We start from the raw sequence: 17,394 nt of genomic DNA, 5'->3' as shown, positions 1-17,394 counted from the left end.
TGTCAGGTCAACGGTATCAAACATATCTGTAGCCCACCTTTCCACCCTTCCTCTAATGGCGCGGCAGAGAGGCTGGTCCACACATTTAAACAACACTTGACGAAGGCGGTCGAAACACCTCCGACCACGTCCGCCCTAACCCTGTTTTTGCACACCTATCGCACCGTGCCATTTGACAGACGTATTCCGGTGGAGCTCCTCCACGGGCGACAGCTGCAGACCCTGCTCCATTTGCTGATGCCTTCCTCCTCCTGCCCCAACTCCCGGCCCTCTCAGCATTATGCCCCGGCACGGCTATGTGGGCCCGCGTGTATGGGCGCCAGCCAGGGTGGACACCTGCCACGGGCGGCGTGTGATTTCGGTGCACACATCGAAAGGATTGGAGCGCCGCCATCATAACCAGTTCCTACCGCGTGCGCCCCCCCCCCCCCCCAGGACTCCCTCCTCCGCTGTCTCCTTCAGGTACAGCCATGGTCCTCGAGTCACCACCACTGCCCCTGGTTGCTGTCACCCCACGTGCCTGCCGCTGGCCCTCCCCGACCCCAGGTGGTTCGGCGGCTCCCTCTGCCGCCCTGGCCTCTGGCTCGGCCGTCATGGACACCTCGGACATCCCTTCCTCCCCACCAAAGGCGGTTGACGAGTCCGAGTCTTCTCCCATCTGTCTCCCACCTTGACACCGTCCGGGGCGTTTCCACCCCCATGCGCAAGTTTCACGGGGGAGAGATCTGGTACCGAGCGCCATGGGTTCTGAATCCATGCCAGACGGCATGGACCTCGATTATCACTAGAGGTCTCTACAGCCGTCGCGCCGTAAGCCGTGGCTGCGCACGCTCCTGGCTCGCGTATAACGTGAGGGCGCCACAGCGGAGCACATAGTCTCAGCAGCCGATCCTGACGTACCGTACACTGTATACAAGCGCCTGCCTCTCGCTCAGCTAGGCAGTCTGAAATTTGTGGAGTCCTTCCACATCTCAGCAACAGACAGCCATTTTACCGTACTTTGTTTTGGTTATTAGTGGATGTTGTGGGTTCGTTTGGTTGTCTCTTGTCACCTGTTGCTTCTTGCATGTTGTCTCCGTAAGGTCTCGTTCAGTCTCCTGTCTTTGTTCATCTCCGTCCTTTCCCGTTCGTGTGTTGTTCGCGGGCCGTTCCCGTTGTCCCACCACGCTTCGTTCTCGGCCAACACAACTTCTCCTTCTCTAGAATGCATCAGTCAACAATTAAATCATACCTCGTTATAGCTCTATCTCAATCGATCACCCCGTCCACTCTCTGTTATCCTTTAATGCAGATGGAAGTAAGTTTAGAGGTGAATGGTTCTCTGTCCGCCTGAAAAACATCAAACACAGTAGTCAACTCGCGTGTATCACTGGTACCTCAACAGACATACAGTATAATGCTGCCTTGATAGAAAAAAAATGGACTGCCTCCCTGATTCCCTTCGTTTCGATGTCGACGTTTTCTGGATTCCTCATGTTGCCGCATATTTGTTCCCATGTACAAATTGTACAGCGCGAACCAGAAGATACACAAGTACTTCCTCAATTTCCCCGCAATTCACTGTATATTCTGTCAATCCTATTCCCGCCAAATAAATAAATATATTTACAATCTTAAATTTGTGTTTGTGTTGTTATTTCTATAGGCAAAATGTCACATATGTTAATGCACGTTAGAACACGTTTATCTACGTTAATGTCCGTGTCCGAATGTAACGGGTGGTTGGTCCACCCGCGAACCTTATCATCTCATGTGTGATGAAGCTTGACACATTCCTCTCAACGAACTTTGATTTATGCGATGTACTCCATCACCCCTGTCGCATCTTGGGTGTAAAATCGAGACTTCAGCGTCGTAACTACACTACTGGCCATTAAAATTGCTACACCAAGAAGAACTGCAGATGATAAACGGGTATTAATTGGACAAATATATTATACTAGAACTGACATGTGATTACATTTTCACGCAATTTGGGTGCATAGTTCCTGAGAAAACAGTACCCAGAACAACCACCTCTGGCAGTAATAACGGCCTTGATACGCCTGGGCATTGAGTCAAACAGAGCGAGAATGGCGTGTACAGGTACAGCTGCCCATGCAGCTTCAACACGATACCAAAGTTCATCAAGAGTAGTGACTGGCTTATTGTGACGAGCCAGTTGCTCGGCCACCATTGACCAGACGTTTTCAATTGGTGAGAGATCTGGAGAATGTGCTGGCCAGGGCAGCAGTTGAACATTTTCTGTATCCAGTTAGGCCCGTACAGCACCTGCGACATGTGGTCGTGCATTATGTTGCTGAAATGTAGGGTTTCGGAAAGATCGAATGAAGGGTAGAGCCACGGGCCGTAACACATCTGAAATGTAACGTCCACTGTTCAAAGTGCCGTCAATGCGAACAAGAGGTGACCGAGACGTGTAACCAGTGGCACCCCATACCATCACGCCGGGTGATACGCCAGTGTGGCGATGACGAATACACGCTTCCAATGTGCGTTCACCGCGATGTCGCCAAACACGGTTCCGACCATCATGATGCTGTAAACAGAACCTGGATTCATCCGAAAAAATGACGTTTTGCCATTCGTGCACCCAGGTTCGTCGTTGAGTACACCATCGCAGGCGCTCCTGTCTCTGATGCAGCGTCAAGGGTAACCGCAGCCATGGTCTCCGAGCTGATAGTGATACGAAGCCGTTGGGATCCAGCACGGCGTTCCGTATTACCCTTCTGAACCCACCGATTCCATATTCTGCTAACAGTCATTGGGTCTCGACCAACGCGAGCAGCATCGTCGCGAAACGGTAAACCGCAATCGCGATAGGCAACAATTCGACCTTTATCAAAGTCGGAAACGTGATGGTACGCATTTCTTCTCCTTACACGTGGCATCACAACAACGTTTCACCAGGCAACGCCGGTCAACCGCTGTTTGTGTGTGAGAAATTGGTTGGAAAGTTTTCTCGTGTCAGCACGTTGTAGGTGTCGCCACCGGCGCCAACCTTGTGTGAATGCTCTGAAAAGCTAATCATTTGCATATCACAGCATCTTCTTCCTGTAGGTTAAATTTCGCGTCTGTTGCACGTCGTATTCGTGATGTACCAATTTTAATGGCCAGTAGTGTAACTTAGCAATAGGTGCTTGTGAGGTGCTGCAATCCCCGTGTATACATTTTCCCGACAGATGTGCTGCTTACAGAATAAATGATGGAATGACTTTGTAATTTTCACATGTCGGACGCTGCCCGCTAGACGTTTATCTGTTTCCTTGTAGGAGGTATCCCCCACTACAAACGATCATTTTATATAGGTCTGATACGAGCATCGTATAATTTCTTAACCATGATCGAATGTGAACAGTGGACACTATAGGTCTCCGGAAAGCTACTGTATAATGTGCTCGTATCACGCAGAGAAAATGTTTTACGGAAGTAGTTTTTTCATTTTACGGTTCGATAACATAGTTTATCATAGAGAAACCGGGAAGAAGGATGTATGTCATGCGCTTGAAATATATTTCTAACAATGGGATTATAACAACGCTACATTCCATACACATTATAGCCCGTTTTAAGTGCAGAACGTTGTAGCCTTAGGAGGGCGTGTGTTTATGTTCTCTCTTACCAGTACCTTCAAGGTACCGATCCTAGATTCTAGAACAATACTTTAGAGTTGATAGCTTAGTTGATATACGTAAAAATGCGTCGAACTCCATCCATCTGGGGATCGATCGCACATAAAAACCATTATTTTCTTGTTCTTCTTAAATGTCTGCTATTACATCACGGAACTTTGAAATCTGTTACTATACATCGATAAGGAGTGCTAAGCTCCTCGACATGGACGCATCTCGAGATGGGTGAGGACTCGGGAAGCTGCATTCATTCACGAGACGTGTAGTGTAGCGGTCTTCTTCTGCTCGGTTGCAGATTAATTCGCTAACGGTGCTGCAGGGCAGGTTGGTCAATGACAGTGTGAGGAGGGTCGTTCACTCTCTAATTTTACCCTAAGACAGTGAGAATGCTCTGTGATTACCATACGCAGAGAGGTAGATCGTAAATTAAACACTATCCATGTTCGCAATTATACTCGCAAAGTGATGAGGGGGTGGATTAACTATGATACTGAAATTGGGGGAAACATGCTGTCACATCATTGGCAGGTGTTGAAATTACTGTAAAACTGATAAAATTGTTCGGGCTATCAACTGTCATGCTTATTATTAGAGTACATCGATGACGTCTTTTACTTTCCATCCATGCACTGGCACACTGTTGGTTACCACATTATGATTAACTGATATCGCTTGTTTGAGTTGGGGAAAACGTTTTGTTGGATGGACAGCACCTTCTGGGGTGGATAGCATCGAAACAATGATCGCGTACATGAGTGCAATATAAGGAATCAGTCGAAAGGGTACGCAGAGCCATCAGGTATTCATCAATGTGAGAGAGGAATCTAAATGTAGAGATCGTGTATCACCTTCGGACTGTAGTTTGTAAACCTATGCCATCGCCGTAAAACTCTTCCAGTTTGCTTATGTTGTAACTGTCTTTTATTTAAAATCAGTCGATGTTTGGTGTGTTATGCTATCCGCCGTAAGAATATGGTTAACACCGTGGAACGTCTAGTTTTCTGTGAAAGGCCATGGATCAGAGCTTCTTAATGTCAGTTTAGAACCTGGACAGGCCTCGAAGTCATGGCAGAAAAACGAAATGTTTGGCATTGTAAAAAAGGGTGTTAGAAACCAGTGTTTGAAACAACTAAACAGGACTAGAGAGAGCGTCTCGTGCGATTTAGTATAGTCTGTGGGATACGATCATTTCCCTAGAGTATAGGTGATCAAACTTTAAAGTGGCCTCTGTGGTGCGTGTATATTTAATAGGATCGTGCCACAGATGTGGTAGTAGCAGCAGCAGTTTGAGGTGTAAATTCGTGAGTGGTGGGGTATACTGTAAGGAATGCTTGGATGGCTGCACGCTGCGCTGTTCTGGGGAACATTGGGAAATCTCTTTCTCCTCGGTGGACCACACCGCAGCTATGCGTCATTGCGCCAGCATAGGTGCCTAGGTGACTTCTAAATCGACTGAAGTTAGTTGAGCTTTTATATTCGTAATTTTTCTCTGTTAAGTGGTAGAGAATAAGCATGATGGCAAGTTAGGGTGACTGATTTGAATGGAGACGAATCTGCTTCGGGCTGTAGTATCTGTATCTAGTTTGGAGACATACCACATTGCGCGCATTTCCACCAAATGGTCCAAACACGGTGCTGTTGCAGTAACTGAGGTTTTTCTGTTTCTACATGGGTTGCAGAAAGTGGTGGATATGTGTTTCTCCGACTTCTGCTCCAGCCGGCCGAAGTGGCCGTGCGGTTAAAGGCGCTGCAGTCTGGAACCGCAAGACCGCTACGGTCGCAGGTTCGAATCCTGCCTCGGGCATGGATGTTTGTGATGTCCTTAGGTTAGTTAGGTTTAACTAGTTCTAAGTTCTAGGGGACTAATGACCTCAGCAGTTGAGTCCCATAGTGCTCAGAGCCATTTTGACTTCTGCTCCGTTCCGACTTAAATCGTAACGATCACATGCGGAAAGCTGTAGAAATGGGGGCAGTTGCAAGATGCATAGGGGTGACTAAAACCACGTTGGAATTTTACTATAACACCTAGGTTCGGGAAAGGTGACTCGTTTCTATATATGAGAGTGCCAGAAATGTGATTGAGTAGTGGTTGTAATCATTAAAGGAATTGCCAATAGGATCCAACGCAGGTATGTGCTTGAATGGAAAGACCCGATTCCAAACCACAGACATCATTTCTAGTGGATAGCGTAACACTAGAGATCTGAGAAGCTAGTGTACATTTTCACACGAGCTCAATCAGCACATCGTCTACTACTAGTGTTTGTGTTCCTTCTCAATCAGTCATCGCCTGTAACTCAGGGGATATATCGTGGAACCTCTGATATGGTGTCAAGACAGAATGCGCTACAAATACTATAGAATTATCTAGCTGGGTCGGTGTGAGGGAGTCGCCAATACCTCTTACATACTGCGTTCCTTAGCTGAATCACTTTGAAAATGCGGTAATTTTATCACGAGGTTGCATCGTGGGCTACGTGTTGGTGTGATAATACACATTCCTATGATCACTGTCACGGTATTTGTCCAGAAAAAGAAACCACCTCATTCAAAGGCAATGTCATACTTCGATTCGTAAGGCGGGTATAGCTTTTAACATGGATACTTGTGTGCACCTGTAGAACCAAGATCATGTGTGACAGTAACATGCAGTAGTTGTTGGGATCGATTTTTTTAACATCTGGCCGATTGTGTCTCTCTATCTAGGACACGTTGGTGGCGCTCGCAAGAAAAACTTGTGAGACATGTCCACCCATGGTTGATTTTCTGTCAGTATTATTTGGTATCGCCAGCGATCAGTTATTGACGAAGTATTATTCTTAGTAGTAAGGGGTGCGTGATAGGTTCAGAATGAATATCAGGCTTATAAGGTATGTGTTTGTTCAAAGGTAATGACTATGTCCAGTCATAAGGAAGGTATGAATTTGACGTGGAGTACTGTGATAGCATGGGAAGAGTATGTCCAGTCGTAAGGAAGGTACTATAAGGGGGCAGTTTGTGTTGTTGCCCGGGATGATGATTACACGAATATTTTGTTAGGATTTGTAAGCGGTGGGTCCTTGAGGTACGGCAATACGTGAACACCGAGAAGTAAGTTTAAACAGTTTTATTAACAGAGGTGGATTATAAAACTCGCACACTATGCACACCCATCATAACTGCGTCTGACATCCCAATTACGGTAGTATCGAAAGGCTCCGTAGTGAGTTAAGAAAAGAGACATATTCGGGCGCTAGACCGCGCTAGTTAATACAGCACGCTGCGGATAGACATTTACAACACTCACCTCAGAGAAAAAGAGCAACCATAGGTGGCTCAAACGACCTCCTGGTTGTTATGAATCTATTTCGCCATTTGTGGTATCAGAAGGCATTGCAACATGTATTTCATTTGCAGACGCAGTAACGTTCAGTACAGAGAAGCGTGCCTTCAGGATGACAATTTCATACATGACAAATGCTGTTGACAAAAGACAAATTAGTAGAAGCAATAGAAACACAATACTGACAATGTAGTAGGCATTAACATTACCTGATGAATAGAAAGACTTAATTCTATTTGCTGCTTCAATGAAATTTAACTCATTATTGGAATAAATTATCTTTTCATGTATATTTTTAATTAAATTGCTGTTTTCAGAAAAACTTGATAAGAAATGCTTCCCATGTGTTAATATGTATGAATCATTGTAATAAACAGATAACATTCTCGTTAATGGCAAATGTCCCACTGCATGAAATGTAGTTGGCAATACACTAGGGACATAAAATAGTTCACATGATAAATCACAATGTGTGGCATTCAAGATTAATCCACTATTATTCAATTTGAGTGTAAAGGGTAGCTCAGGTGTATCATAGTTTTTACATGTAAATGTGACATCAAGGGTGGATCTAAATGAGAAAGTTATAACTTTAGAAAATCGTTTAAGAAATGGATGACAAAGGTGCGTTAAAATTCTAGGGAAATCATCTCTTTGGGGATGATTCATTACCAATTCTTTCTCACAGCTGCACGCGCTACTATCTAGGAATACTGCCGATTCAGGGTAAATATCTTATGACTACGTTTACACATATGCAAATCATTTAGGGACACAAAATATCTTCGCTCCTTGCTGATTAGTAGATAATCATTCAGTATTCATCTTCAATCATTAAAGAATGTGTGGTGATTAACTTGTAGTAAGCATATAAATTGTAAGAGTTAACAGGGTAAATCATAGTATATGTTGCATCTAGCTTCCGTTCAATTGACAGTAGGATCTGTGAAAATTGCTCTGGATGTAGTAGTACACTGCTCAAACAATCATTTGAGCTACTTTCTAAGTCTGTTCTTAAGTTAAGGGCATAAATTCTAGCATCTGATAAACTTAAGAGTGTTTAAATCTAAGTGTGCACACACAGCATTTAATCCTTGGAATAATTCTTGGATATTTGCGTTCGTTTCATTACGAATTACGTGGAAATGTGAGATAAATTGCTTTACAATCTTTTCAATGAAAACTGTGTGGTTAGTAATGGTTCTTTGCATATTCTTTAATACGATAATTTCATTAGAGAGGTTAGTTGAATCTGTATTAGACTTGTTCAAGAGCTAATATATTGCTTTTAACTTCCAGCAGATCTCGACTAGTTAAAGTACTAAATACAGTATGAAGGATACTCCCTCCAAAATGAAACCAGGCACGTTTATGCCCAATTAAAATTTTGTGTGGCAAAAGATTTAAAAAACAGTTAATCTCTTGTTCATAATTAGCAAATGTAGGCTCTACTTTCAGTTTGGCTGTGATCCAGTTATTATACCAAGATGTACCAATTTCTAAAAGTGTATCATTACCCTTAACAGAACGAATTAGATCAATTTACTTCCTTACAGAACTGAACTGTTGCTGGACTTCACTCAGATTGTACTCAAGGACAAGTTTTGTATTACTTGTTGAAATTACCATGTCTGATAATACTAGAGTTGTGGTTACCTGTGGAAAGAAGGTTTAGTTTCACTTGTGCACTCATGCAATAGTTTCAATACTAAATTTTCACAGCACATTCACATAAGCACATGGCTGAAATAAACACATGCATTGCACTCTCACACACTACACACGTTTACACAGATTGTGGGGTGTCTGGAACAGGATTGCTCGGAACGTGGCGATGCCTCGGCCTCAAAGTCTGGACTGCAAGCTCGCGATTCTCGCTTCCTGGGTTTGAGAACAGCAGGTCTGCCTCTCGGTCGGACCTCGTCGTCTTGCGATGCTACAGGAAATCTACCCAGAAATGGCTTTACACGATAGGCAATGGTCCTACGGCATCTAGTCCTGCTCGTTCAAATGGTTCACTTGTCTGGCAGTTCTTGCAATGGTGCTCTACTTTTTCCTACATTATTCCGTCTGTTACAGGATTCACATTGTGAAACAAACTCGAAAACGTCAGTTTTGCGGCTCGGCCACCAAAACATTTGAGCTATTTTAATGTTTGTTGCTTTTTTACCACAATGTCCTGATAATAAAGAATCGTGTTGTTCTCTCATGATTTGCTCTTTAATACTTTCTGGAATAACTAGGCAGTTTCCTTTACTAGTGATTTTGTACAATAATCCATCTATTTCGACAAAACGTTAATCATTTTTCCATAATTTGCATTGTGTATCTTCTTCTTGAGCTACCTTTGACTCTTCTTCTCAACTTATTGTAACACAAACATTGACTTTTCGACCCATTGCATCAGCATTCACATGTTGTTTGCCAGGTCAGTGAATCACCTTAAATTGGTACTCACTCAGTCTTAATGCCCATCTTGTTAATCTGGAACTTGGATCTTTTAAGCTCAATAACCCTTTAAGTGCCGCATGTTCATGAGCACCAACTTCTTGTGACAATATTGTACCTATGGCAAAATTGGATGCATCTGTTGAAAGAATAAAAGGTTTACTGAAATCCGGACTGTCTAACAATGGGGCTGTGGTTAGCGCAGTTTTAAGTTCTTCCTTTGCCTTTTTGCTCTGTGTTGACCAATTACATGTGGCTCCTTTCTTCAGTAGCTGTGTCATTGGATGTGCTATATTCGCATAATCGGCCATAAATCGTCTATAGAAATTTGACAATCCCAAGAATGATTGTAGTTCTTTCAAATTCTATGGTTCAGGAAACTTTTTGACATCTTCAATTAATTTTGGATCAGGTCGAACACCTTCACTGGTTATAACATGACCAAGATAGTTAACTTCACTTTGCGCAAAATGACGTTTATCTATTGATAAAGACAGGTTTGCGCTCCTTATACGCTCAAAAACAGCTTGTAGTCTCTCAGTATGCTGCTTATGTTTTCGCCAAAAATTATTACATCATCAAGGTAAAAAAGTGCTTGTGTTGTGGTGAGCCCTTGTAATACTGAATCCATCAGGCGTTGAAATGTAGTTGGGGCATTACGAAGTCCAAATGGCCTACGAAGATACTTGTATAGTCCTGTTGCTGTTACAAATGAAGTTTTTGCTTGATCATCTGGATGCACTGTTAACTGGTGATAACCACTTGTTAAATCGCATACAGAAAAAAATTCGGCATCTGTCCAAGTAATCCAATGCTCCCACTAAATTTGGTAAGGGGTACATGTCGGGCGTGGTCACAGCATTCAAAGATCGGTAATCAACACAAAAACGGAACTGTGGTTTTCCAGAACTTGAGTTCTTCTTTACAATTACAACAGGCGAACACCACGGTGGGTCTGAAGGATCTCTTGGTTTTATAATTCCGGCTTCTAATTGTTCTTGAACCATGTCTTCTATCAACTCTCTTAGACTAAATGGTAGTCGGTAAAGTTTCTGTGTGATTGGGGCTGCATTCCCTGTTTGAATACAATGCTGAACTAAATGGGTGACAGGTAAATTGGCACGTTCTCTGAAGAAATCTGCATACTCCAACAAAACAGTTGCTAAAATCTTCTTTTCATCAGCTGTCAAATGTTCTATCTTCTTCCAAATCTTGCACTTGAGTTTATAATTAACTTCGTCGCCTCGTTGCAGTTTTGCGGTACTGTTACAAAAATCCGCGTTTATAAATGCTGCATATGTTACCTCATCTGGAATCTGTATTACGTCACTTTTACTTACGCTCGACACTTCAGCAACTTTAGTTCCTCGTGGCAAAACAAAATCCTCATTGCTCATGAAACTTCCTGGCAGATTAAAACTGTGTGCCCGACCGAGACTCGAACTCGGGACCTTTGCCTTTCGCGGGCAAGTGCTCTACCAACTGAGCTACCGAAGCACGACTCACGCCCGGTACTCACAGCTTTACTTCTGCCAGTACCTCGTCTCCTACCTTCCAAACTTTACAGAAGCTCTCCTGCGAACCTTGCAGAACTAGCACTCCTGAAAGAAAGGATATTGCGGAGACATGGCTTAGCCACAGCCTGGGGGATGTTTCCAGAATGAGATTTTCACTCTGCAGCGGAGTGTGCGCTGATATGAAACTTCCTGGCAGATTAAAACTGTGTGCCCGACCGAGACTCGAACTCGGGACCTTTGCCTTTCGCGGGCAAGTGGTCTACCAACTGAGCTACCGAAGCACGACTCACGCCCGGTACTCACAGCTTTACTTCTGCCAGTACCTCGTCTCCTACCTTCCAAACTTTACAGAAGCTCTCCTGCGAACCTTGCAGAACTAGCACTCCTGAAAGAAAGGATATTGCGGAGACATGGCTTAGCCACAGCCTGGGGGATGTTTCCAGAATGAGATTTTCACTCTGCAGCGGAGTGTGCGCTGATATGAAACTTCCTGGCAGATTAAAACTGTGTGCCCGACCGAGACTCGAACTCGGGACCTTTGCCTTTCGCGGGCAAGTGCTCTACCAACTGAGCTACGGAAGCACGACTCACGCCCGGTACTCACAGCCATGTCACCGCAATATCCTTTCTTTCAGGAGTGCTAGTTCTGCAAGGTTCGCAGGAGAGCTTCTGTAAAGTTTGGAAGGTAGGAGACGAGGTACTGGCAGAAGTAAAGCTGTGAGTACCGGGCGTGAGTCGTGCTTCGGTAGCTCAGTTGATAGAGCACTTGCCCGCGAAAGGCAAAGGTCCCGAGTTCGAGTCTCGGTCGGGCACACAGTTTTAATCTGCCAGGAAGTTTCATATCAGCGCACACTCCTCTGCAGAGTGAAAATCTCATTCTGGAAACATCCCCCAGGCTGTGGCTAAGCCATGTCTCCGCAATATCCTTTCTTTCAGGAGTGCCAGTTCTGCAAGGTTCGCAGGAGAGCTTCTGTAAAGTTTGGAAGGTAGGAGACGAGGTACTGGCAGAAGTAAAGCTGTGAGTACCGGGCGTGAGTCGTGCTTCGGTAGCTCAGTTGGTAGAGCACTTGCCCGCGAAAGGCAAAGGTCCCGAGTTCGAGTCTCGGTCGGGCACACAGTTTTAATCTGCCAGGAAGTTTCATATCAGTGCACACTCCGCTGCAGAGTGAAAATCTCATTCTGGCCTCATTGCTCATATTCGTTATTGTAACCGGGACTTTGGCGACATTCTGTCTGACGATTGTAGCGACACCTACACTTCTAGAAACATAATGCATTGTAGCCAGTAATTCATATTTCTCGGATCGCTCAATTAATAACAAAGTTCCTTCCTTGCATCGGGGTGACTTAAGCTCAACGTAGATTGTCTTTCCTGCTCCCTTGGAAATTTGCTGAGGCTGATCAATTTGAACATCGACTCGGACGGTTTGAACTGATGCATCGTTTGGGCGCTCCATTCCCACGACGTCAGTATTGCTGCTCCTTTGAGTACGATCTGAAGATGATTTCCTAGGTTGTAGTTGCTACGGCCCAGTCTGATCTCTCTTTCTGCGACAAATATCTCTGATTCGTTAGCGAACAAGAAATCAAATCCAAGTACACCGTCATAACGCGTTTCGTTATTTGAAACTAATTTGCACCCTTGCTGTGTATTTATCTTTATCTTTATTTTCACTATAATCTTGGCCTTGGCCAAGAATTAACTGTACGTCAACTTCTCCATAGTTACGTACCTTTCCTCCGTTTAACCCTCGCACTTTTAATAGCTGCGGTTTCAATTTATGCCGTCTATCTATGCAACACCACATTAATGAGGTCTGTGCTCCTGCGTCAATAAGTAGTTTGATATTTCTCCCACGATATACAGCACCTATCACGAAATCATTTTCGGTCCGATTTTCACTAGAACTAACGGGAATCACTGTCTCTGACAAGGGGTGGACGGAGGGGTGGTCCTTACGTCCCCGTACTCGTTTAAAAATCAGGCAGATTGTCTGTTGTTCGCATTACCTTTCTTCTTGTTGCGACATTCTCTCGAAACATGACCCTGCATCCCGCAATGATAGCAGATTAGATTCTGAAACTTCCTGGCAGATTAAGGCTGTGTGCCGGACCGAGACTCGAACTCGGGACCTTTGCGAGTTCGAGTCTCGGTCCGGCACACAGTTTTCATCTGCTAGGAAGTTTCATATCAGCCCACACTCCGCTGCAGAGTGAAAATCTCATTCCAGATTCGATTTTCTTTACAATCCTTACGCTTGTGACCCAGCTTATTGCGTCTGCAGCAATGTGTTGAAAACTCTGCGTTCTTGTTTATGCATCTCATTTGGTTGTCTTAGTGCTTCAACGAAACCAACAGTTGATTCTACCGCTTCCTGTAACGTTTTACATCGTGCCAATCGAACAGCTTTGCTTACTTCCTCTCCGTACAACCCATGAATGAATGTGTCCAAGGCTCTCTGGTCGGCTTCGAACAACTGAATGCGGTTTTCATTATCATCTTCTACTAACTCGTACGTTTGAGCGTTGATGTTTCGAATTCTGTCGGCAAACTGCTCGACAGCTTCGTCTCGTCGCATTCGCAAACTGTAAAGCTGTTCTCTGTAAAATCTGATCGCGTGTTTACGTTTAAATCTCTGAACAACAATAGTTCTAAACTAATTGTAATCTTCTGTTTTCAAGTAAGTAGGCTCCGCGCTGATGACATCTTGTGCTGCTCCCTGAATTTTTAATTTGGAAACCACTAGCTTATCGGAATCTGTCCATGATCTTAACAGGGCGGCACTTTCAAGTTTACGATAGAACACCTCCACATCATCTTCGGGTTTCCCGCTAAACATCTACATCTACATCCATACTCCGCAAGCCAACTGACGGTGTGTGGCGGAGGGTACCTTGACTACCTCTATCGGTTCTCCCTTCTATTCCAGTCTCGTATTGTTCGTGGAAAGAAGGATTGTCGGTATGCTTCTGTGTGGGCTCTAATCTCTCTGATTTTATCCTCATGGTCTCTTCGCGAGATATACGTAGGAGGGAGCAATATACTGCTTGACTCTTCGGTGAAGGTATGTTCTCAAAACTTTAACAAAAGCCCGTACCGAGCTACTGAGCGTCTCTCCTGCAGAGTCTTCCACTGGAGTTTATCTCTCTTCTCCGTAGCGCTTTCGCGATTACTAAATGATTCTGTAACGAAGCGCGCTGCTCTCCGTTGGATCTTCTCTATCTCTTCTATCAACCCTATCTGGTACGGATCCCACACTGCTGAGCAGTATTCAAGCAGTGGTCGAACAAGCGTACTGTAACCTACTTCCTTTGTTTTCGGATTGCATTTCCAAACACTGGTACTGATGGCAATAATGAAAAATTCTTAATTGTAGTTGTACCTGTACTGCATGAACGATCATTTGCCAAGTCTTTCGGGATGTCATGCTCGTTTATTTGTGCTTTTAACTGCCGAATCTCTTCTTGCAGTTCATTAATAACAGTTTGTAAATCGACAACATTACTCTCACTGGACTGCGACGTTTTGTCTAATTTAACGCCAATGAGTCACTCAAATGTAAAATAAAAATCCATCACTGCCTTTCGTATTCTAGCCAAACTGAAGTAGACCATCTTGAATTCCAGCATTGGATGTCCCCCCGTAGTCAGAAGATGTTTATGCTACTGCTGCTGCTGCTCGAAGTTCACGTTGTGCTGCACCTCTTCAGGACTGTAGATTTTCCATAATTATCCCCATGCTGGTGTCACTTCTATAAAGGGGCAGTTTGTGTTGTTGCCCCGGATGGTGATTACACGAATATTTTGGCAAGATTTGTAAGTGGTGGGTCCTTGAGGTACGGCAATATGCGAACATCGACTAGTAAGTTTAAACAGTTTTATTAACAGAGGCGGATTATAAAACATGCATGCTACGAGCACCCATCATCACTATGTCTGACATCCTAATTACGGTCGTATCGAAAGGTTCAATAGTGAGGTAAGAAAAAAGACATATTCGCGCCCGAGGTCGAGCTAGTTAATACGGTGCACTGTGGACGGCAGCCAGTGGCATACTCCCAGCGTCCCACTCCGGCCTGACACACTTGTACTGACCAAGCAAATTGTCAGCATTCCAGATAGGACGGCTGGCGAGCACGTGTCACGAACAGTACAGCTGAGTGCAACCCATAGACCCTTAGAGTACAGATATTTCCATTTCCAGAGCCACAGCCTTTAGCAGGGTGTATTTCTGATACTTCACTCATTGTCAAAGGCCGTTCAATTGAGACTGTGACCATAACATTTAATTGTAAGTATAGTAATAAAACATATATGTGACCGGTTTTCTAGAATGATTTCGTGTATGCTTGGTCTGTGATGGGAATGCTTCACGTTTCCTGTTAACGGCAACAGCCGTCCTAAAACAGAGGCCTGTTTAAGTGTAGGACTGTATCTGAGTCAACTTTGCCATCCCGAGACGACCGAATAGCGAACTAATACTTAGTATGTGTTGGGCAGCTTTCGTGATCGAGTGGAAATTTGAGAAGATAGTGTATGGAGGTGCGTTTATGCTGGACGGTTATCCCCTCCCATGTAACTTGTTCGGTTGACTGCTTCTGTACATTTCGCGCCTTCATTTAGTTGAAAGATGATCGGAAAGACCTTAGTTGGCTTGTAAATTATAGGAACGATTTGGAATCACTGACATCGGTATTCGAGAGTGGAAATATCAGTTTCCTCTATTTGTTTGTAGTTACTCAGTGGTTTATAGCACACTGCACCTCGCTAACGTTTGGTGTTTGTAGAGAAATAATTTCCAGTCTATATCTTGGGAATTATGTTGCGCTAGCGATCGGTAGGATGCTGCCTAGTTCTTGATATCGAGAAGTACCGCGAAAATGGTATATTATTATTGCGAACCATGTGAAAAACAAAATTTGTTCTTGTAATCCCCGAATCTGGAGATATGTGTAGAAAAGCGAGCAAGGAAGGTAGCAGGTTTGGAGCAGAAAAATTAATGCGTCTGTGCCGAGGGGAAACGAGTTGGAATTTGAATAACAGTTCTCAGAGTGACTTCGATCCACTGGCGGTTTTCTGATTTAAAAGGGATGATTTTGTATGGCGGAGGATATGAATTGTATTTCTATTACATTGACATGGTACGCAGTGGTATATTACTGGGTTGGAGATCGGTTTTGCGCACTAATATTCAAGCTCCTGTCCTTGGTGGGGGGAGCACTGTAATTGAGTAAGGGTCTTTCCGTATTAGACGTTACGTAAGATACGTGGTGATATATTGATAGGTCACAGGTCGGTTTCACGTTCTAATATTCAAACTCCTGTCCTCTGTGGGAGAGCAGTGTGAACGAGTCAGAGTCTTTCCGTATTTGACGATATGTATGGTAGTTTGTAAGGTTTAATTGCCAGTGCAATATGGAGATCTGTGTAAAATAACTGCTGAAAGTTTCTTCTGCAGAAGGAAAAAAGGCGAGCAGTGCTTCGATACCGATGGAACCAGTAATTCGATGGTTAAATTCGGTAAGAGCCAATCATAATGCTGGATTAATTCACATCCTTTCTGCTGGGATATAGAAACCTCTACATAGCGGAGGGGACGTTTGTGTGTGTTGAAAACAGAAAGGGTAGTACATGATTTGGGGGGGGGGGTACCTCGTTAGGTCCGTGAGGTGGACTGAATTCGACGATTTTCTGCGCTATTCTCGTAAACAGATTCTATTAAGGCAAGAATTTCTGTGGATACAAGCTGAGACATCAAGAAAGCGAGCATTAACTATTTCTGGGACACTATACAATTTCTGCAATGTCGACTCAGTTCTTATTTTACCCGGCGCTTCAGTGTGGAACCGCTCGACCGTTACGGTCGCAGGTTCAAATCCTGCCTCGGGCATGGATGTATGTGATGTCCTTAGGTTAGTTAGATTTAAGTAGTGCTACGTTCTAGGCGACTGATGACCTAAGATGTTAAGTCCCATAGCGCTCAGAGCCATTTGAACCATTTCTTTTGAAATGAGTATGACGTTGAGAATGTTGTTAGATGAACCTGTGTCAGTTTGTAGCTGCACGCGTGTACTTCGCGGAATTGCGTCAGTCACAGTGAGCGGTTAAGCACGGTTAAATGCGTCTCTAATCTCACGGTAGGAACAATGCGCCCTGTGCTAGTCTGTCATCAACAATAAAGACAAGTGCTGCCTAGAAGTGTCTCACATATTGGTGCTGCGAGAGTGTACCTTGGAGTTGTGTGACATCAGTATAACACTGGCTGTTTACCTTAAAATAGATGCAATTTTCACCTGCATCTGGCGGCAGCTCGTAGCCGTGACAGCGTGCATGTCGCTGGAGCATCTGCGCCCCCGTCCATTAGCGTCATCAAAGGCGCCTAGGTGATCACGTATTTTGAAAGAAATTTCTCAAGTGCCAACTACGAAAGGGATATCGTCGCCTCGTGCTTGGTGGAGAGGGGGGGGGGGGCAGC

The sequence above is a fragment of the Schistocerca nitens genome, chromosome 3, assembly GCF_023898315.1.
Source record: "Schistocerca nitens isolate TAMUIC-IGC-003100 chromosome 3, iqSchNite1.1, whole genome shotgun sequence".
Classification (NCBI taxonomy): domain Eukaryota; kingdom Metazoa; phylum Arthropoda; class Insecta; order Orthoptera; family Acrididae; genus Schistocerca; species Schistocerca nitens.
Note: the sequence above shows the minus strand (reverse complement) of the source record.